This window comes from Zonotrichia leucophrys, chromosome 10 (genome assembly GCF_028769735.1).
Source record: "Zonotrichia leucophrys gambelii isolate GWCS_2022_RI chromosome 10, RI_Zleu_2.0, whole genome shotgun sequence".
Taxonomy (NCBI): Eukaryota; Metazoa; Chordata; class Aves; order Passeriformes; family Passerellidae; genus Zonotrichia; species Zonotrichia leucophrys.
In genome coordinates, this window is record NC_088180.1 from 11,684,851 (window position 1) to 11,707,226 (window position 22,376).

Below are 22,376 nucleotides of genomic sequence, written 5' to 3' on the forward strand. Positions count from 1 at the left end.
GCTCTCATGTAAATTATTCTACCACTCACATCAATAAGCACAGTCAGTACACTGGGTAGAGAGATGCCTCTCTGAATCTTTTTGGGATCTGTTTTCAGAGAGACAATTACAGTGGTGCAAACTATAATATAATAGTGAAATTAAGGTGAAGTGAATGATGTGCTGCTACACAAAGCTTGAAAAGATAGAGCACTGATCTGTTAAACATGAGTTATGGTTTTATTTTTTTTGTAAATTCTCCAAGATTCTGGTCTGGTTTTGATTTTGGAATGGGTGGGTGGTGGTAGTTCTTTTGTCTTTGGAAAAGCATCTTTTATAATTAAAGAGGCACCGTCCTGGCATGCTCTGGTCACTTGGATGGTTATTAGGGAGAGCTGTGTGCAGGCTGGCACTAAATTAAACCCTAGGTCCAAATCCCCACTGTGCTCTGAGAGGGGACTCATACCAGAAGGAGCATGTCATGTCCTCAGGTCTCCTCTGCTGACATTATTGAGGGCTGGGATGATTTCCTGGGCAATAATGATGGGTCCATATCCAGCTGTCCTGCAGCAATCAGTCCAGAAGTGGGAGCAGTGTGCCCAAAAGGTTCAGTGCTAGGTGTCAGGGCAATTCCTTCACCATTTCTATCACTTCATTTACAAATTCTGACTGTCTCAAGGCATTTCTCTGCTTTTCTGTTTTGTTTTCATAATTTTTTCCCATGAAACCATGTTTAACTTCACATAGTGCTTTCTTCCAGGGAGAGCTGAACTCCACACAAATTTATCCTGATCAATCTGTGTCCAATCTGTTACTGGCTTGATCAGATAGAAATGGATGATATTAGTGAAGCTGGCACATTGCTCCTAACCTTTCCTGATGGCATATTCAATACTTGAAAATACCAAAGATCTAAATTTAAACAACATCTTTAAAATCACTGTCCCTTTTCCAAGAGATATATAATATGTGTCTCATGTCTCTAAAAGTCCTAATTTGAAAGCATGTGGGTTTTGTTCCCATTTAATGTCTAGGGAAAGACATATTCCCCCAAAGTACATCCCTAGCTTTCAACTTTTCCTCGTTATTTTTTATGCTTTTTAAAATAAAAGTAACAAGCATTTGCCTTTCACTGAGCCTGTCCTTCCTTTTCAAAGCAGAGATTTTTTATTATTGACTTTGAAAGAGCAAATCAATCCCACTAAACTGCCACACTTTTTATCCTAATTTTTTTTTTCATTTTCTGTGTTTCTTATTCTACATCTGCATTAGTGTAACTTTGGTTTTTTCCCTTTTAAACATAACATTAATACTCATTTATGTCTTTTTACTTTCCAGCTTTATGAAGGCACTATTGACTCTCACCTTTGTAAATGTCTGCCCTTGAAGTTTTAAATGTTTGCAATAAACACACAATTTTGCTGCCATCATTAGCAGCCATTAGCCATAAATTAGCTCCTTCATTTCAAGTTCAAATTCCATTTCTCCTAAAGTACCATCAAGAATCCTCTCCTGTCCAGCTTTATACTGGTGGAGTGGAGAGATGAATTTCAAAATTTTAAGAATTACACAAGTGTAGTTTTGACTGCAGTCAGGAATACACCCTCATTAAGTGTTTTCCTCCTTTTCTTGGCTAGTGTAAATCCTTTGGATATTTCTGACAGTGTATGCCCCCTGGAATGTCTGCTAAAATAACCAGACATTCCAAGACGTTGGTGGCAAGATCCTGAATCATAACTGTAGTAAATTTCTGGTGGGTGTTGCTGCCTTTTTAGATCTCTGTGGGAGATCCCACCTTTAATCCCTGCCATCAGACTCTGCTGTCGTGACTGTGACTCTGCATGGGAAGAGCCAATTCTCCAGGAACACAATTTATTTCAGTGATGTGTTCATGTGACCTGAGTAATTCTGAGGTGAGAGCATTGACATCAATGAGAATCTGGCTGAATATGGGCTCTTATTTTGGTCCTTAGTGTGCTGTAAGCATGGGATGGACTAGATGAAAGGCAACACTGTGTTTCTCTGATAATCTGAATTTTTAGGTTCTTCTCTCAACTGTTTGAGTTTGAAAAGCAAAGACAGCCAAGAGGAAATTGTTTTGGAGAGAAGTGATAGCCAACCTGGGATAGCAGTCAAGGAAATCTCAGTGGTGACACAATTCAGTTACAAGGAGGTAAGAAAAGTTCTGACAAGGTCCTCCATGTGAACCAAATTTATCTTTTAGAAATTCTGCATGTTCTGTTGTTGATCTGTAATTGATATTCAGCATCCACACACATTTACACCAGGTAAATGAGGCTGCTGAGGTCTCCTGGGAAAGCCCTTTGCCCAGCATGTACAGCAGCTTTTCCTACCTGTAATTCAGACTTTCCATCCCTTTCCTCTCAGGTCCATGAGGATTCCTCACGTGCTGATATTTGTGCTACAGACATTTATTTTTTTCCGAGGTTTTTAGGAAGAGAAGTGTCAGCACCTTCTGTCTGGAACAGGAGGGATACTTGTCTGAGTTGGCAAGGTGATCTCAAAGCTGCAGAATAAGATTTAAAAGTCTTGTTCAAAGGGAGATGCCAGAGCAATATCAAGCCACCTTAGAAGATTTGACTTTAGTTACAGAGACCTGCTACCCTCAAACACATTGGGAAACCACACTGATAAACTTTTTAAGGGTCAGTCTGTGGAGAGGTGCTGTAACATAGGCTGCTTCAGAAACCCAAATGGTTTGTTCTCTGATTTTTAATTTTTTTTTTCCTGCATTCTACCCAAATTAATAATTTCTTTGATGAAGTTGCTCCCGATTTACACACAAACGTGCCAGTCCCCTTCTGTTCCTGTCTATCTTAGAAGAAGCATGAGGAGTTCAGCTTTTCCTTCCTCAATTTTTAGTAAAACACAATAATTATTTTTTAAATAGAAAATAGACTCAGGCTAGGGATCTTGCATTTTGAAAGGCAGCATTTAAGAAACCAAAGACAGATGGTCTCTTGTACCCATAATTTCTTCTTATAAAATGCAATTTGAATTATTCTCAGTGGGTTCAGAATATCTTTTTTTTCTAGGCATAAGCCAAGGTTTTTTCCCTCCAGCGTACAGAGGAATATACACTAGATAATAAATACTTGATGCATAATTTGTTGCCCACTGTGAGATGCCTCTTAAATATTTTGTTTGCATTGTTTACATGTGCATATATTGCAAGCTAACAATAATACAAGCTATATTGAAAAATCATGTACATTATTCAGGCATTTCAGTGCATAGAATCCAATAATTCTTTTACAGAATTGACAGAAAATTTAAAGGATGCACATTTCCTGGTAAATGAATCCTTCAGTATTTCAATATATGCTACAGTTAAGGCCAGCAGGAAGGATAAAATGCAGTGGCCCTACAGTGATTTTAGGACAGCTTTCTGTGCTCTGAAGGCTGCTACACATCCATCTCTGTCCTCCTGCTTTTACAAATTCTGCAGTCCCAACACTGATGCTGTACTTGACTTTTCCATTTTAATAAGAGGTAAATGAATTTTCAAACAGTGATTGTGTTGAAGGTTCTTTTTTTTTTCTTCTCTGAAAGGGCTTTCTGGCCCCTGATTTCTCCAAGTCCTGGAAGCTTAAAGCCAAATGCTCCCATTGGGGTGGTTTAGGTGGATATGGACTTTCAGGAGGGATGTTGAGATGAGTTTTATGTTCAACAGTAAGGAAGGGACACAAAACTCCTGTCTCTAAGGCAATGGTGTCCAACAGCTCTTCCTCAGCATCCTTGCATGGGCTGACCTCTGTGTGGAGTAAGGATGAATTTGGGGCTGCTCTTCTTGGTGACAACAGAAACAAATGCCAGAAAACTAATTCACTGTATTTCCTCCTGGATCTTTCTTACATTCTCTAAAGGAAGCCAGAGGAAATTCATATCAAAATCTACCAAGGGATATCTAAAAAAGACACCATCTGACTTGAAGTCCCTGAGCCAGAAATGGCTGGGACTTGGGAGAGGACATCTGGAAAGTGTTGATTACAGTCCTATTACAGTCTTATGTGTTTATCTTTTATAACACAGGGTAATTTTGCTTCAACTAGTACAGCTGTCTGTATGTCATGCAACTCAGGTTTATATGGATTTATTGATAAATAGTGGATATTCACATGTCCAGTGGTGTGATGCAGTGTGTGTGGCGCAGCTCTTCCTAAATCCTGTTTAGAGCCAAAGGGGAGGAAAATATTCACACAGAAGGTGTTTCAGAGAAACCCTGGGTTCTCTTTGTCCAGACAATCCTCCCTGCAATGGCAGCAGAGGAGGATAAAAGAGCTGAGCTGGCTGATATAAACTGGCTAGTGTTGTGTGGTTCCACACCACCACTGAATGCCCCCCCCTTAGCACAGGACATGCACAATCTGTGGCAAGGTCCTGTGTAATGAAAATTCATTTTGTGCTGCTTCAAACACCACACCATCTTTAGCAGCCAGTAACAATGATAATGCAATTATTCTGTTTCATGGCTCTGAGGAGAACAAGACACAAAGGGGTTTTTGTTGGGGGGTGTGAGGCTTTTTTATCACCGTTAAGCTGCAGTGTAAAATCTTCTGCATGAGGGGCATCTCCTGTCCCTCCCTGCTGCCCAGCAGGGTGGATGGGCAGCTCTTTGTCCCTGTGAGCAGCTCCACCCTGGTGGCTTTGCCTTTGCTGCCTGCACAGAGCAGAGCCCAGCAGAGGAACAACAGGCAGGGATTGACCCGAGCAGGGTGGGGTGGGCTGGGGAGTGATGTCCCACAGTTTGGCAGCTCTGCTGTAAATGTTTGTGACAGAAATTGCCCCTTGAGCTGTGCTGGAGCTGCCACAGATCCCGGTCCCATGGGCCTCCAGCCCCGCCTGCTTTCTCACTCCATGAGAGAGAAGCAGCAGAATAACAAAAGAAAATTTCTGACACTTTTCACTGTTTTTTTCTCCCCCTCTCTCTTTGTCTGGGATTATGCTGAATATAACTTAAGCCCTAGTGCCCTCTTCTGATCTTGACATAGGTGTCAGTCCTCAGCACACCTGTCCCTGCAGCTCCCCCTCTGCAGCCAATTGTTTGAAGTTAGGCGAGCATTTGGGGACACAGATATTTTAATTTGTAATCAGCTTTAAAGCTTTAAAGCTTTCAACATTTACTCTGATCAGAAACAGCAGCTTAGGCATAAATTAGCCTTTTCTATTTAAAAAAAAAACCAATTTTTTTTTGTCTCCCAGCAGGGGCAGTAGGCTCGATGTGAAGTCCACAGAAGTGAAGGGATAAACCCTTATCAGCTCTGGCCCAGCCCCTGACACAGCCCTCAGAGCCACTCGGGCTGAAAGAGGTAAACTGCTACAAGATCTTCAAGGAACAAAGACTGATTAAGGATAATCTTGTAGAAAATGTTACCTTTTTTTGGATGAATTTAACATGGGAAATACTGGTAAGTGGTAATTGTACAATTCCTTGGCTTTTCAGTGCTGGTAACCCAAATTTAGTTTGTGTCCTTACATGCAGGCATGTGCAATGTGTATTAGGTATGTCTCTGACACTCAGCTGCAGACTGTATGAATTAGTTCATTCATCATTTCCAGGCTGCCACCTCTGGGATGGAAGGCAGCAGCTGGCAGGGAGCACACAGCAGTTCTGCACAGCAGCCCCAAAGCCAAGCCAGAAATCCTGCATCCAGGTTCTATTGCAGGGTGGTTCCACACACGGGGAACTAGAAACCTCTTCTTTGCAAAAACACACACTTCCTATCTAAAATCATATGTTTTACTGATAGCCATTGAAAAAAAAAATATTACAATATTTGCCCATAAGGCATATGATATATCCAAAGTATGCTAAATGTTGCTAAATCTTCTAACACTAAATTTGCTGCAAAATAAGGTTATGAATTAATTTTCACAGTCCTGGCTTTCCTAGACTGTGGCTGTTTGCTTATGTTTTAAGCAGATAATATTCTGCAAACTGAGAGTTGTGCAACTGCAAATAAACATTCTCTACTGACCAAACTACTTGTTGATAATTTTAGATGGGAATTTTTGAGAGACTGATGGGCAGATTAACACTAAAGGCCTCTCAAGCAAGTGGTTTAACAACACATTAAGCAACAAAAGGGATATTTATAGCTCTTTGCAGGAATCTGAGTTTTCCAGCTCTCTATTGCCATCTTGAGTCCCTGCCTGCCTTTGACAGAAAAACCAAATTGGGTGTAACACGGACAGAGACAAAGGGAAAATCCATTTCCTGTCCTGGTGGCCAGAGCCCTCTCCAGTTATCAGGTGAAAGTCATCAGGTGTCACAGAAACAACATTATTTACTCCAATTGAGATTATACACTCTGGCACACTGCAGGGAGAGCTGAGGGGAGATGCCAGGGCCATGTGATGTCAGTGCAAATTTGCTCTTGCACAATGAGGTTCTTGGAAAGCAGCTGAGCTCAGGGCCCAGGGGAATTATTGGACATGTGCACCCTGCAGACACCTCTCAGAGGAGCTAGCAAGAGTTTGGAGTATATTTAAAGCTGGATTGTAAAATTCTGAAATTCTTCCTCCTATGCAGATACCATGCTCTTTGTCCTATAATTGTCCTTGACAAATTTCTCACCTTCCTCTGAGAATCACTAAGGTAGGAACTGCAGCACCTGATCCATCTTATGATATTTTAGTAGGTAGTCACAGCACACTAAAGAAAACCTGTGGATGTCCAAGTTCTTTGGGATAGATGCCATGAGAAGAAGCCTGAGGCCTTTGCTATGTGGGTATTTCTCCAAAGCCTGAGGCCTTTCCTATGTGGGCACCTCCTGCTTTCTACCTCGTGATGCTCAGACTCCTTTTTATTGGTTTATAACTTTCAGAAGTCCTTCCTTTTATTGTTATTATTCCCTCTTCTCTCCCACTGCCCTATTTCACACTTGGTAGCAGTGATTTCAGCCAGTTTTCAGAGCTCAGTGCTTATGAGAGTCCCAGCAGAAGGAATACATTGTGAGATCATTGTTACTAATTGAATACTTGGTGGGGGATCTCTTCCCCCCGCACTGAGTGCTTGACATAGACCAAAAATAAGCTGCTAATACTTGATTCTAATAAATTTACTGCCCATAGCCTGTTTTAGAGTCTTAAATGTATTTGGGCATAATATCAGCAATCAGTACTTCCCTCTTTCAAACAAAGGATACTGTTTGATGGAGCCATTAAACTCCTTTCTAATAAATCTCAGAGTGGCAGCTGACACTAACACAGTTTGAGCTGGGCTAGCACAGGGGTAGATTAAACCCTTATGGAAACAGCCTGGATTTTCCACCCTGCTCTGTAGTGCAGCAAATATTGGTCCTCCCTCTTGCTTTGCTGTCCTGGACATTTCTGCAGTGCCAAGCTGGTACCAAGGGCTCCTGGACCCCCTTTCCTAGGGCTAGGGTGAGCTGCAGGTGCCATTCCTCAATGCCCAAATGCAAATAAAACTCTGAAGATGTCAGGCCTCTGGGCTGTGACTCCATAGAATCATTGGCACAAAGGAAAATTTAATGTTTTGTGAATAATTTGTGCTGGCTGCATCTGAACCAATGGTGTCTCCCCAAGCCTCTGGAAACCTCAGGTGGTTTTGTACCGATTTCAGAATTGCTTTGCACTCCTAGATTTGGGTAGTTCCTCAGGTATTGATGATGGATCAAACTTAGCATTTCTTCAAAAGATTGGCCTCATTTATTGGATTGTGTCTTCTGTACTCTGCTGGCAATGGCCTTCCAAAGAGGTTCTCTGGCACAGCCGTCCTGGGCTCCCAGAATTCATAGAGCTGATTATTTTTAATAACATTCTTGGAACAATCTCTGGATGGTGTATATTTGCATTTGTATTGATGTCATCACACTGCTGCAATTCTGTCTTCAATACTCCTTTTTATATATTTCCTGCAAGTGCCACATTAAATGATCATGGGATTCTTGGAAAAGCAACAGGAAATTATATAATGGTGCCCACAAGTCTGTGTATTGACTTTTCCACAGACTTGCTGGTCTCTGAGCCTAAAAATTGTTGGTAAAACAAAGATATTTGATCTTATTTTCTGTTTTTGATTCTTCTTACTGTCTGAGAAGTCCTGGTCTTTTGCTGTTCTATTATGAAAAAAGAAAAAAGATAAAAAGAGCTAATTATAGAGATTATTGTGGGTTTGATTATAAGGATACTTGTTTAATTTAGTTGCTTTACATTCTTAAGTAACTTTCAGCAGGAATTCAGATGGACACACTCTGTCCTCTGCAAGTAAACTACAACTGGCACTAAGATGAGCAGAAATGTCTGCAATGGAATCAGAGCTCTGGTACAGAACTTGTAGGACATTAAAAGAAATAATTGTCTTTTAAGTCTACTTTAGTACATACAAACCATAAAGCATAACCTATAAAAAAGGAGGAAAGCTGCAGGGAAACTGTTGTCTGTGGCATTGTTTCTCAGTAACCTTACACAGGTTGTGGAGGACAAGGCAAAGGTTTCTACGGAAAATTGCAGAAAAACACCTGATGCCAATGTCACAGAAACAAGAATATCTCTAAAGCCTGGGCTTTTGGCCATGTCTAAGGGGTTCTCAAAGTGGTTTGTGGAATATTTTGAATATTTATAGCTGAGACTTCAAAATCCTTTTCTTTGTTGGCCTGAAAATAGTTTTGCTTTTGAAGATACAGTGACTCTTTCTGGTTTGTGGTGATTTTACCAAATAACTTTCCCCTCTTACGGGTTTATTTTTTATCTGAAGGACAATATATCCCCTAGATGTTGGAAATAACCAACACATTACATTGCTTACAGCCTGCCAGTCTCATTTGGGTAATTCCTTCAGTAAATTCCCTTCTCATCCGGGATGGTTCCTTGATCGGGCCAAGTTGGGTTTCCAGTTTCCAGCACATTCCCTGGGTGAGTCCCCATCCATGTGTGGCACTGTGGGGTGGTGGCACTGCCCAGAGCTGGCAGTGCCTGCCAGGAGCCCTCCGTGCTGACAAACTGATAGCCACAAACCCAAAGGGAGGCAAAGAACAGCCAGCCTGCTCTGCAACCAGCAGTGGAGCCTTTCTCTGTGCTGGAATAACTCTGGGACCTGGAGCAGTCTAATCTGACCAGGGTGAGCTCACAAAGCGCTGCTTTACCCTGCAGCAGCACACTTGACTCCAGCAGCAGATGAAATTAATCTCTCCTGATCTCTCCATTGGGACTGCTGGATGCTTTCCAGGGCTTGGGCAGATCTGTGGAGCATCAGCTCGAGCACTTCAGGGCTCCTGGGGTCTGAGAAAAGACACATCCTATAAAAGCTGCTTCAGTTCTCCACTCAGGGCTGGCAGCTCTGCAGAGAGCACAGGAGGCAGGGCAGATATTTGAGATTTGCTTTACTCCTCACAGGACTCAAACCAAGTGCAGCTGCCCTGGTTAGAGCTCAGCAGAACCCCATTCACCCTCTAGAACAGAGACAGTCGTCCTAAAGCATTAAGGTATTACCTGGTAATTTAAACAAATAAAACCCAAAGACATTTGGGGTGTGACTGCTGGGAGTATTTTAACTCCACATGAGATTATCACACCTACTGTAATTCCTGAGATTCCTACTTCACAGTTAATTGAAATTGGATATTAACTTGTATTTTCTGAATGAGAACAGCCTCTCTGGCATTTATTTTGTTCAGATAAACACCTTGGTATAAAACTGACAGTGGCTCAATCTAGTAATATACTGAACAGAAAGTTTACTGAAAAATTGTTTATTTTCCCTTCCTCCAGTACAGAACCACTGTTTTCTGTGCTACACAAGCTATTTGCTTCCCACTGCTTGGGAGTTTAGCCTGTCTGGAGAGATTGCAAGTGAAAACAAAAAGTATTGGAAACCTCTAGTGTATTTGCTGAAAAAGTAATCCTCTTTAGCTGTTTACCTAAATCTTTTCCCAAAGTAGATTTTTGTAGCCACATTATACTACTATCAAAAAGATTTGATTCAGCTGAGGAGGAAAATGAGACAAATGTGTTTTGTCATGATTGAGAATGAAGAAAAATTAAGCTTCTATCCATTGTAAATATTTACACATTGGATAGCGTAAAAATTTACTTTGAGGTATTTACAGTGGGAACACAGACTGTTTTTTAAATAGCCATAATGTTCTGAATGTAGTTGCTAAAGCTTGGTGACTCTTTCTTCTCTGTTTTCTGACAGACTGGATGATGAAATGTCAGGTAATACACTTTCAGAGCATGAGCCATCATCCTGTTTTATTGGTTTAATCAGTGTGAAAGGAATGATTTAATTCACTATCCAATTACATTCCTGAGTATGTTCATTTTAATAGGCTCAGTATTTCCCTAATTTATCTGCTAATCATTAGAAATGCATTTGGCCTCAGCTCAGAGACTGCTGTGTCCTGGGGTTCAAGCTGGGATTAGCACAGTTCTAAGAAATCCAGAGCAAGTCTGAGCAATGGAATCAGAGTATTCTGCACACACTCAGGTGAGAGCAAGAGGGGCGGATGGTTTGTGTGCGCTCATCTCCACAGGCACCCACAGAGATATCAGGGCATTCCCTGGCTGATACAACTTCCTTAGCAGGGTTTAATTACCAGGAAAAGTGCACACAGTGACAGAAAATCAGCTTATCATGTAGTTAAACTGGCCTTGCACTTGTATGTTTTTGAGCTGGGTGAGTACTTGGAAGTACTTTGATTGTAGTGGCTGCACTGTAAGTGGCTCTAACAGACTCTCTGTGTCTTCTTGGCATAAAAAATGTTTTTTCTGAAAATTTACCACCTGTTAGGAGTCAGGAAAGGGTGAGATTTACTCGCAGCATTATCACAAACTTGTTCAGCACAAATCTGAAAATTGAATTTATAAATCAGGGATTAGTTTTGCTAGGATACTTTCCCCACAGCAAACTAAATGCCTTGAAAACATTGCTCGTCTCTCTTAACTAACAGAAAATACTCTTTATTATTTATTTATAGAATTATGAAGAGTATTGATTTCTGCAGTGTTATCTATATAAGTACATGTTTATTAGAAATAAGCCAAACCTGAGCAGTGAAATTAAAGAGATTTTTTTTTTAGATGCCTAAAATTTGATCATATTGTTATTTGGACCTGCCATAAAAACAGTACCAAGAAAGTTTCCAATAAGTCTCAGGGCATACTGCTACATAAGAACTTCTCTCAAAAGCAATCTTTTTTAATTTATGAGTAGTGATTCCATGAGTCTTTATTTCCCTACAAAATGCAGTGTTTGGACATGATACAATGTTCTGTTTCCTGTTTCCAGAGCTCTCCGGAAATAGGCTGGTTCCCAGAAAGAAGAAAACTGACAATAAGAGTTATTAATGTCCCCAAAAGCAAACTCCTACTCTGCAAGATAAATAGAAACAGTTCAGTCTTCTGCAATAGTGTCAGTAGAGTTAGATATATTAGATAAGAGTCAGATAAGATTTGGGGTCAAGAAGAAAAGATAAATAAATAAAAGTCCTCCTACAGTCAATATAATATTTTGTTACAGCTATAATATTTGGCAAAGTCCATATAGACACAACACAGTTTTGATACATCCATGGGAGAAATGATATCATTTTAACAGAGATCCTTTAAGTGAAATATCTGTTTTGATCCCCTCTTGGGGAAACACATTTTCATGTTCCAGGATGAAACACTTGTTGCTTTTTGCTTTTTATATTTCTAGTTCTGCAGTGAGAGTTGATTGACAAACAGCAAATGCCATGTGCCTCCTCCTCACCCTGCAACCAGAAGGTTGGGGTTAAAAGTGAGAGGGAAAATGGGAAAAGAACAAATGAGAGCACAAGAAATTTGGCAGTATCAGAGATCTGTACATACAATTGCTGAATGACACATTGAGGCAAGTCAGCTTAATTATAAATTATATGTGGTAAATTTCAGGATAAAAGCATTTTAGAAACTGAATCTCATATTGGTATGTTGCATTATCCTGAAGTGACCCTGGGCAGCCAAATGTTCTTGCAGTCTGTCCTTGGCTCCTTTTTTGCATTATACAGGTTCCTAAGCCAAATTTGCAAAGTTAAACATCTGAGCTGTAAATAAAGATCCCTAAAGCCTACTGTGCTTTCCTTATTCTAAGAGTCCCTTCACAGTATGGCCTCAATTCAGCTAAGTACTTAATATGTACTTAAATCCCACTTAAATCAATGGGATTTAAACATTTGCTTAAATGCTTTGCTAAATCATGGCCTATTAAACTGTCTGTGTTGGAGATCAAACTGTAATTTATACTGCTGTGATTTCTTCTTCTGGTGTTAAACATGAGACCCCAAACTACATTTTTCTGTAGTCTTGCTTGAGTGAAGCTGTTTAATGGGAATGTGTGCAAAACCTGTATTCCTCACGTGCAAGAAACAGATTTTATTCATCTTGGTCATCAGCTGTTGTAAAATTATGTTCCTGATAAAGTGAAGTCAAATAAGCTCCGTTAAGAGGCTGAACATTTCTCACACACCATCATTTTGAAGACGAATAGTATGAAATTTTTCTTTTTCAGTAATGAGTGCAACTCCTGGTTAAACCTGGGAACATAGTTATTTGTACAGAATTTAGATACATGAAAATATTTGTAGAGGAGGGGGGAAGATTTTTATTCTTTTGCTAATCTGTTGGAGATCTCTTCCTGGCTTTTTTTTTTCTTTTTTGCAAATGCAACTAGGGTTGACAAGAAAAACAGCCTTTTGTAGCTGAGGAGGCAGCAGGAAAAGGAGTTGCCAAAAGAGCTGTCAAGAGGCTCCAAGTAATTGGATGTGTGGAGAAAATATGTCAAAATTATTGCAACTACATATAGTATAAGTTTTTTAGAAGGAAGTCAGATGCTCCACTATGCCTGGGATGCCCACAGAGATTCCTCTGGCCTTATCACTGTTTTTTTGGAAAAGAGTGAAGATGAATGGTGGGAAAGTGAGGACACTTCTTGACTTCTTCTCTTCTCTGCTTGTAGTGGAAATCAGCCAAAACTCCAGCTCATATGCCAAGAAAGCCCAAATGAAGAGATGAGTGGAAAATACCAGATGCTTAAATTTGTCTTGGATTTTCTCAAAACTGCTAAGACTGGTTTTCTCCTTAATTAGCCAAATAAGGGATGGAGTGCATTTCTTTTTCATGTGCAGATATTTCTTGGATCCTATGAGTTAACCACCTCTAGGGCACAGCTGTCCTTGTCAGTGGAGGTGACAAATGTGGCTTTTTTGGACAGGATGAAGAGGAGATGAGTGCTGCAGAGGACATCCCATCCTCCTCACCCACAGCACTGCTGCCCTGCCAGCATTCCCCCAAGACTCCTGAGATTCCTGGGACTGCTGTTGTCTGGAAATCAGTTTACATTTCTGTCTTGAGAAGGAATTGCTCTCACAATGCATGATTTTTTTTTCCAACTAGACAAGATTTATTTTCAGTCCAAGAGTTGTCTTTTGGTCAGTGCTTAGTTTGTTGTGTCACTTGTAATGACTACAGTAATATCAGGAAAAAGAGATAACTAGAAAAGCCTACAGCACTTGATTATTCTGCTCAGAATATCTGATACAGCCCTTTCAGACAGCAGATGTAAGTGGTATGAATGCATACAATTTCATAGTAATCTTAATATTCCAGTTATTTCCATAATTTTATCTAATATATAGATACATTAATATTAATGTCACACTTAGAAAAATTAAATACATGCAGGATATTTTATGGTTTAAAACAAATGAATTTAAAGGTAATGTTTATATTCATAATATATTTCAATAATAATTTCCTACTAATATTTAAAATCCATGTGTCATCATTTGGAAAAGAAATCCTACTTCAGAATGTAAAATATTCTAAAAATGTTAGGATTCATCACTGATTGAAAATGCTTGTTATGTATTTTATATATATATACATATATATATATATAAAATATGTATGCACGTATACATATATATGTATGCATATATGTGTATGTGTATTTATATATATAAAAAATAAAATTATTTCTCAGCAGGTGTTTTTAAACTCTCCAGACAACCACTACAGAACCTCAGTGAAAGGGAGAAAACAGTAATTTTTTGAGCAGGGGAAGTAAATATATTTTTACCCATCAACTGCTTTTACAATTTCTTCATATCTGTGTGCTTATTGATAAATCTTTCTTTTGCAGCTTCCTTTGTTCCCAAGCTTGGATAAAAAATTATAACTGCTTTTAAAAATCTGAGAATATTGCAGCACACTTTTTTCCACCTCAAAGGCTGATTTTGAATTGCACATGAAAGTGTTCCATGTTTTCATATTCGTTTTTTAAGATTTAAAGTTTCCACAAATATTTACAACTACCCACTCTTTTCTCACAACTAAGAAGTATAGATATAAAAAATCCACCCCCTCTGTTTTCCCACTCTTTATCACGTATTGAATTAAATTGGAAGGGAAAATGGAAAAGAGATTAAATTGCAATTATATTACTTTCTTCAAATGATCATAATTTGATTTAATTTCAAATAAAATATTAATAAAGTGCTAACTTGGTGGGAAATGCCATTAATGGAACAGTTTCCCAGGGAAACAGAAGCAAAGTGATTAACTGTCCTTTCTGCTTCAGTAATGAGATCTTTCTAAAATAAACAGTTTTGCCTGGTTTAGCACTTGTCTTATATATTTATGCCTAGTTCTAGAACCTCCTCATGTTCTGGACCTTGTTTGAGGATCTCTGTCTTAATTGTCACACTTTTTAGAGGTTGTAAAAAGCAAGCTGCAAGAAAATCCTTTTTAGATTCTAGAATTAGAAATAGGGGGAAAAAATCACATACATGTCTAATTTCAATGACACAATGACTGAAAGTATCTTTAAACAATAAATGGGAAAGATGCTCATGAGCAAGTTCTCATGAAAAGATTCAGAGGCTCAAAATTAGATAATTTTAATGTACTCTTATGGTTGGTTTTCAGTTAGAAAATTGAGCTCCAGAAATGTCCCCCTGGCTAAATGAGGCTTTTGCAATATTGAAATTAATCAATCAACTCTCCAATAAGAGCCAAGCCTCAAATCCACAAGCATGAAACAACAGCTAGTAATGGCCACGTGGATTGATTTCAGAAGGGGAAATGTGCACATTTGGGCTTAGAACAAAGCCTTTGTGGCCTTATCCAGAGGGGATATCTGTGTGACTCACATGCTTTGCATACACTGTAATAATGAAAATTAAGGCACTGGGTTTAGATGAGGCCATGAAGGTTTATTCATGGTCAAAATCTAGACCAGAGCTTTTTTTTTCCTGATGAGCAAGGTCCATGAAAGTCTGACACTGAATAATTTTGTTCCCTCTTGGGGCAGAAAAAAAAGGGATGTAAAAAACCCAAATGTACTAAATATATGTGTGATGGTAGTTTGTTTTTTTTTTTATTGGTTAATGGTTGAGCACAATTAAAGGATAAAATAGGATGTTGGCTTCTATGCTGAGGTTGTGGCTGAGGCTGGCATCAATTGTTTGTTTAAACTTTGGAAGAATCAGTCTGAAAAATGGTTTCATGGTAAAAATGAGGATGTAAATCTGTAAGTAATCATGCCTAAAGATGGGCTGGGTAGAAATAGGTAGGCTTTGGTTTACTGTTTAGCCAAAGTTTGCTCCAACATTGGCATAATTAATGGATTTGAACAAGTGTAGCTATTCTGAACAGCAGAGAAACCTGACAATGAGCCAGGGTTCAACCAAGGGTGGGATAGAGATGGATTTTGGAGAAATCATATGTAGGGTTTTATTGTGGGACTTTGCAAACTAAGGCTGTTATTAGATATAGGCTAAGAAAGGGATTCTGGTTGTTTGACATTTAATACCCATTACAGAAGAGGTTTCCGGGCTAAAATCAGCACTGTGTCCTTCAGACCTCAGAAAATTACAATTATAAAGGCAAGTAGCTGTCCCTGGACTAAAGTGTTTGTGTTACCCATGCTAAAACTTGGATTTAGCTGCCCACACTCACAGTGAGTGGGAGCCCTTGGCTGAGGTTGCTGTTTAGGTGCTGTTGATCTTCCTTGTCAGGGCAACGTTTCCAGGGCTAGGTGACCAGCCAAGCTTTTCCTGCTCAAGCTTGTGTTTGGAGTTATGCCTATGTTCCTCGGCTGAATTGGAGCTTAAGACCCACAGCTGGTGTCAAGCTAGGGAATGGCATGGCCAGTTACCAAAAAATCCAAAATGAGAAGGAATGGGCGGTGTAGTGAACAGGCACCGTGAGCAGGGAATGGCAGCCAAGCATGGGAGAGATGGAAGGTTTGGCAATCAGTGTAATTAACACAAAAAGCCTAATTGCAGAAAACAGAGATGCAGAAGCTTCAAAAGAACTTACCAAAAAAAGATTGATTTTAAAAAAGCAGAAAGAAAAAATAATCTGATGCTGATTATTTGAATTGTGTGGAGCATATAACCAAAAAAATGAGCAGAACAAAATGCTAAACAGGAAGGGAAAAAAATCTAAACAATGGGAGAATTAATTAATTCTGCTTTTTAAAAAAATCGTTTTTAATGATGTTTTGACAAATGTCTCAAGGACTTGCGTTTTTGAAAGAGGGACTTCTTGCAGTGCCCCATGCATTTGAGGCACTCTGAGCCCTGCAGCTCTGAGTGCTCGCTGTGATGCCACAGCCTCTGCAGCCATCTCGTGGGGACACTGTGCCTGGTCACCAGCAGAGCAGGCTGGCACACTGAGCTGGGCAGCAGCACAGCCTGCCTGGGACAGGCTCATCTCCAGGCTTTGCTTCCCTGTAACAATGAATTTTTTCTGGGGTGCAGTAGGCAGAGTCCTACAGCAGATGTCAGTGAGTAGTGACTGCTCATACTAGTAGGTGATTTCTCACTTGCATTCAAATCCTGGGCGTTTTTCCCTCCCTCATCATCACAGAGTAACTACAGGAGGGAGCATGCAGAGCCTGGGGCACTGGCTGAAAGCAGGAAAGATCCCTTTCATGCTGGAGCTCCATCTCTTGTATCCTGGCAGAGCACACGACTTCCCAAAGGAGCTTGGAAGGGTTGGCTGTGTCTGACAGCAGCACCAATAGGCTGCAAGGCTGAACAATCTACTTCTGTTTCCTCCTCCAGTCAACTCCGATTCATTCTGTTATTCTGTTCTCTCTGATTATACCCTTTCTGATCCCATCCTGCCAATTCAACCAGCCAAATTCAACTTGGGGATGGTATTTCCTTTTTCATAAGTGTTTGACTGTCTTCCTCTCTCTATCTTCTTGGCAGTTTTTTGCTTGGCAAATCAGTGAAAGAAAGGCTGCTCATTTCACTGGAAATAGCAATTGTTTTCCTGAGGGTTTTGTTTATTCAGCTTTCAGAAAGGCAGAGACCAAGCAGGCTGATTTGTCCTGACAGGATGAAGTGATGAAGGTACAGGAAATTCACTACATGGATTCTCCTCTAAGGACTATTAATGCCTTTTGACTATGCTCATCCCACTGCCAGCAGCCAGCCTTTAGCCCCAGCAGGTGCTGTTAAATATTCCAGGAGAAGCTTCCCTTGCTGCTTCCAGTGATTCACCAGCAGTTTGGGACACAAAGGTATCACAGGCTACTCACCTAGCCAGGGATAAATATGTTCACCACAATGAATACAATTTCTTTCAATACTTAGGGGAAGTTCCTGCAGATCCCTAGCAAGCTGGCCCACCACCACCATTCCCAGGTGAGCTGACCATGTTTAACCATCCACTTGACAATTGGAGGATTCCAGTCCTCAGGTTTGTTCTGAATAACCTTGTTTCCTTGGCCTGGTGGGCAGACTGGAAATGATTTCTTGGTGACAAGTGGCTGTGTTCTAAATGTATGGGAGGTCATGGCAAAAGGCTTTGTGAAGAGCTGAGTAGCTGCAGAAGCTGAAGTCTTTGTTGCCTTCTCATTTCTCTGGCCTTAGTCCCCCACTGAAGTTTTTCTCTCAGCTGTGCTTCAGTTGAAGCACAGAAAATGATTTTAAAAAAATTCTTTTCTTGCAGTTGGATCAGGAAATTGCATTTTATAGTAGCACTCATTTAAATGCTCAGAGACTAGTATCCCCCACAGATGCATGAAAAGGATTATACAGCCAAACCACCTATGTTTCTGTAAAAATCACCAAAAATTGATTAAGCAGTTGTCTACCAGATCTGATATGTGTGATGAGATATGAGAGCGAAATAGAAGTGTAATTTCCAGAGGTGTAGTAATTATTGATGTGGCTACAATTGATATGGGGGTTCTCAAAAATGTTTGTTACTAAAAGAAAATGTTCAGACATCTCAAAGTTCCCCCTATAACTTCTGTTCCTAGAAATCTCTCAAGAATTTTCCTAACCTGATAATTTCTCTTTATGTGTTGCTCACGTTATTTGCTGAAACACACATGGTCCACAAACAACCAGTGAAACTCGTTGCTAAATGATCTTTGACACATTCTGAGATCTGATAAACAACATCTGTTTATCCCAGCAGTGTTTCAGAAGAATCCCTTTCAGGCTGGTTTGGATGTGGTGTGACTCAGAGCATCCTGGGTTCCAGCACTGGTGAAACCTGAAATGTGAAACTGATGAAACCTGTTCCCCTCAGTCCTTCCTGTAGTTGCCCTGCTGCATTTCCCACTTCTATCAAGTTTTTTGCAGACACTTTCCCTCTTCAGGGGACAAATGTTTTAAGCTTTGCTTTCATGCCTTCATTTTTCTTTCCACTATGGAATTTCTTGCAAGGTGCTGCCCTGGCCACAGGGAGGATGTGACCTTCAGGAATGGGTGCTTGAGAATTTTCACCTTCTAAAACTGAGATTTATGATCCAGTGACTTGAACCTTTCCTCTCCAGGTATTCTTGGTTTCTAATTGATCAGCAGCAAATCACATTAATGTTAAATGTTCCAGGAAATCAGTGTATGTCATCTCAAATGAGAGAATGTTGTTTAGCTACATTCATCTCAGATTCCAGTTGTTTTGTTTCTGTGCATGTCTATGGATTTATTCTGTTGGGTTTTTTTCCTCAAAGTACAGGTTCCTAATCTCATTGATTTGGTTTCTTTATTTTAGATTATGTTGCAAATTTCAAATCAGGCTACAAGAAAATCAGATTAGCTCCTTGTGTTTAAACAGAACACTTAAATGTCTGGACTTGGTACTTAAAACTGATGTTTTACGGAATTTGTCTGGTTTGTGTGTGCAGGAGCAGCAGAGCACTCAGTATTGAATGCACCACCCCTCGATTTTATTTCAAGGAGACTTTTCACAATAAGTAAACAGTGGATTATACTAATGGTTTGAGAAAGTAATTTTCAGAAGTAGGCTCTGGCGGTTGAAATATGAATGCTGTTTCAACATTTTCATTTACCTTCTACAAAAAGGACCACGAATCTGACAAATCACGTGTTCTGCACTCCAAGCTTGTTTTATGTTCTGACACTTCGAATATATTGATTTTATTATTCATCATTATGAGAAATAGAGATTAGTTTTATGAAAATTAGACAATGGAGTCACATTTCTGGGAAACATTACTCATTAGAATCAAATGCCTCCCTTTAGTATCAAAACCATCTAATTATTTACAAGAACTTCACATTTCAGCAGAAGATGTTATTTCTCTAAATGGGAGTCTAAATATCCCTTCTTTTTGATTGCTTTGTTGATAAATGTTAATAATAATATTTAGTTTCTTAGTCACCTGTGGATATTAAGCGCTTAATGTGACACTGAATATTTATGCTATATGGAAGAAATAGTGCTTAAAAAGTTCACTAAAGAATTGAGCAAAAAAGTTCAAGTGAGAAATATTCTATTCTTAATGCTTCTTATATTAAAAAGTAAAGAAAAATCCCTCAACCCTAAGTGAAAAAGTGGTGCAGTTTATATATTTCAGGAAGAAGGAGAATAAGGAAACATTTTGCATAATATATATGAAGATTCTTTTTCCTAGTTGCTCACACCCTATTAGCAAATGAAAAGAATGGTCTTTGATTTTTAAATTCTGATATGGACTTTGAGTGGAGATTTAACTTTTACATCAGTTCCCTGTGACTTTAGTGCTCTCAGGTTTATCTATGGCCATCCAATGCTCTGCAATTAAACCAGATACGTGTGACTGTATCTGGAGAATTTATTTGAGGGGTATTTTTTTTAGCTGAAAACACCTTCTTTTCGATGTTTTGCTTCTTTCCCTAGAGTCAATCTAAATTTTCTTGGAGGCAAAGCACCATTCCCAATGCAGAAAATACCATTCCCAAGGCAGCCGTGCAGAGGGAGCAGCTTGGCCACACGGTGGAGCGTTCGGATCTCTGCAGGGAAAACCCAAACGCTGCTGCCTGCCAGGAGCCTCCAGCAGAGAGGGATGTTGCAGGTGCTGAAAGTTCTCCTGGAAGCACCGATCTGATCTTTGCGGTGATTTATGTTCATACGTGCAATAAGGGTGGGGATGGCTTTGCCCCCTCCCAGGTCTGGAAGCAGCATCTAATGGAGAAATTAATTACCAGGGTGTTTAATTCAGGCAGCAAATCCAGGACTGCAGCATTTTATCCTCCTGCCGCATTCAGGGGTTCATTTGTGTCCTCCTGCAGGTGAAGGGGTTCTCATCCCACTGATCACCCCTGGGTGCATCCAATTCTTCCCACAAACACATTTATGGTACAGACAGGGGCAGGGTGCTGTCCTCACCCTGTTCCCCCTGCAAAGCTCATGATTTGCTTTGCTTTCCTGCAGGCTCATCTTGGGCAGTGCTCGACTTGGACCACACAGAAGGGACAGGCTAAGGACCAGCAGAGATGCAGGAACTTTACTTAATAAATTTCTAATATATCCTCATTAACATAGAAGCCCTCCCAGAGTGCATATTAAGACAAAGCTTTTGGCATTTGTGCAGAGTTAAGGGAACATCTGTGTTTGTGATGGCAGAAGATTCATTGTGTGATAATAGAAACGGAGCCTCAAAGGAAAATCCTTTTATTCATGAAAAGTAAGAATTTTTATAAAAACTTTCACTCATGTTCTTTTTGTGTTTTTTTTCTCAGATATCACCACTTCCATAACTTTTTCTTTCCTATTGATAGACATGTTATCTATTTGAAAACAAGTACATATCATAAAAGGACTAATTAAACCATAAACCAATATTTTCAGTAGTTTATTCTTGTTCACCTTTATGTGCTTTGAAATACAATACAAATATAAAGGTTTGCACAGGCTGAATTAAATAGCTTCCTATTTTGGAGCTAGTTTAGTTTAGTCCTTTAAGCATTTAAACCACTTACCCAATTAAACAAATCAGGATTAGTTACAGCTAAGATGATTTACAAGTTGCAAAGAGGTTGCACCCATTTAATTAAACCTAAACAAATTTATTCAATTCTTTTGATATGTTTTCTGCATATAGGTGTCACCTTAGAAATATTTTTAAATAGTGAAGAACTGCACATGTTAAAACCTTGAGAAGAATATATGGTGTTGTCTAAAAGTGTGAAAATTAAACACTGTAATGAGAATTTAATGATTATACCATGAGCAGGAAATACAAGAAAGGAAAGTGGAAAAAAAAAAAAGAAATCAGACTTAGTTTGTTGTTTAATAATAATAAAAAGTTTATTAATGATAGGTTGTGAGTCATAATTTTCTTATTAAGATTTAAACTATTTTGCTTTAGCTGAGCCTTAGAGGCTGCTCATATGCATCTTCACAGCACATCTCAAATCTTAGATGGGTTAATTTAGCTAAGCCCTTGCTGGCTATTAAAGAGCTTTCTCAAAACATTCCGCCTACAGAGGAAATAAAATGTACCATGAGACCAGTGAACACCATAGATGAACTTCCAAAAAACCAGTGTGTGTTTAATGTGTGCTGGCAGGAGAGAGATCATCACTGCAGTAACTAAGAAAGTCTCTTCACTGCTTTATGATTTGAGGCTTTTCTTGTAACTTTTGGCCTCAAACATTTGATGTCCATAAGCTCAGTGATAATTAATTCAGCAGCAGAGAGAGGTATTTGCATGGTGAGATCCTGGGAAGAAAGGACTGTTTGAAATATATGTATCAAGATATTGTTAGTGTTTACCTAATGTCTGTAAACTGCATTTTGTGTTGTTTTTTAATGCTTTTGCACTGAGGGTAGCACCCATAAAAGACCCCAAATGCAAACCACAAAAAGTCCAAGATCCTCACTTTAAAAAGTGGGTCAAGAAGGGATCATCCCTTGAAGATGTGAGTGTTCCATGTGGTCTCCTGGGACCTTGATTAATGCAAAGGCTGTTGGCCCTACTTACCATCCACTGAAGGCAGGGGAAAAAATGTGATTTTATTCATCATTGCAGTGTTCCCACTGTTCAGCTGAATCCCATCAATCCAGAACACTCAGAAGTTCCATAGCTGTGTCTTTTCCTTTTGAGACTGAAAAGCCATTATGAGAAAACTTGTTATATTGAA

General features: G+C 39.5%; 1 long non-coding RNA gene across 1 annotated transcript; it reads left to right on the forward strand.

Annotated features, from left to right (window-relative positions):
* Positions 1-1,829: 1,829 nt before the first annotated feature.
* Positions 1,830-5,402, forward strand: LOC135452359 (uncharacterized). The gene is made up of 3 exons (XR_010441598.1): positions 1,830-1,892; positions 2,022-2,152; positions 5,203-5,402. It is a non-coding gene; the product is annotated as an uncharacterized LOC135452359 (long non-coding RNA).
* Positions 5,403-22,376: the final 16,974 nt, after the last annotated feature.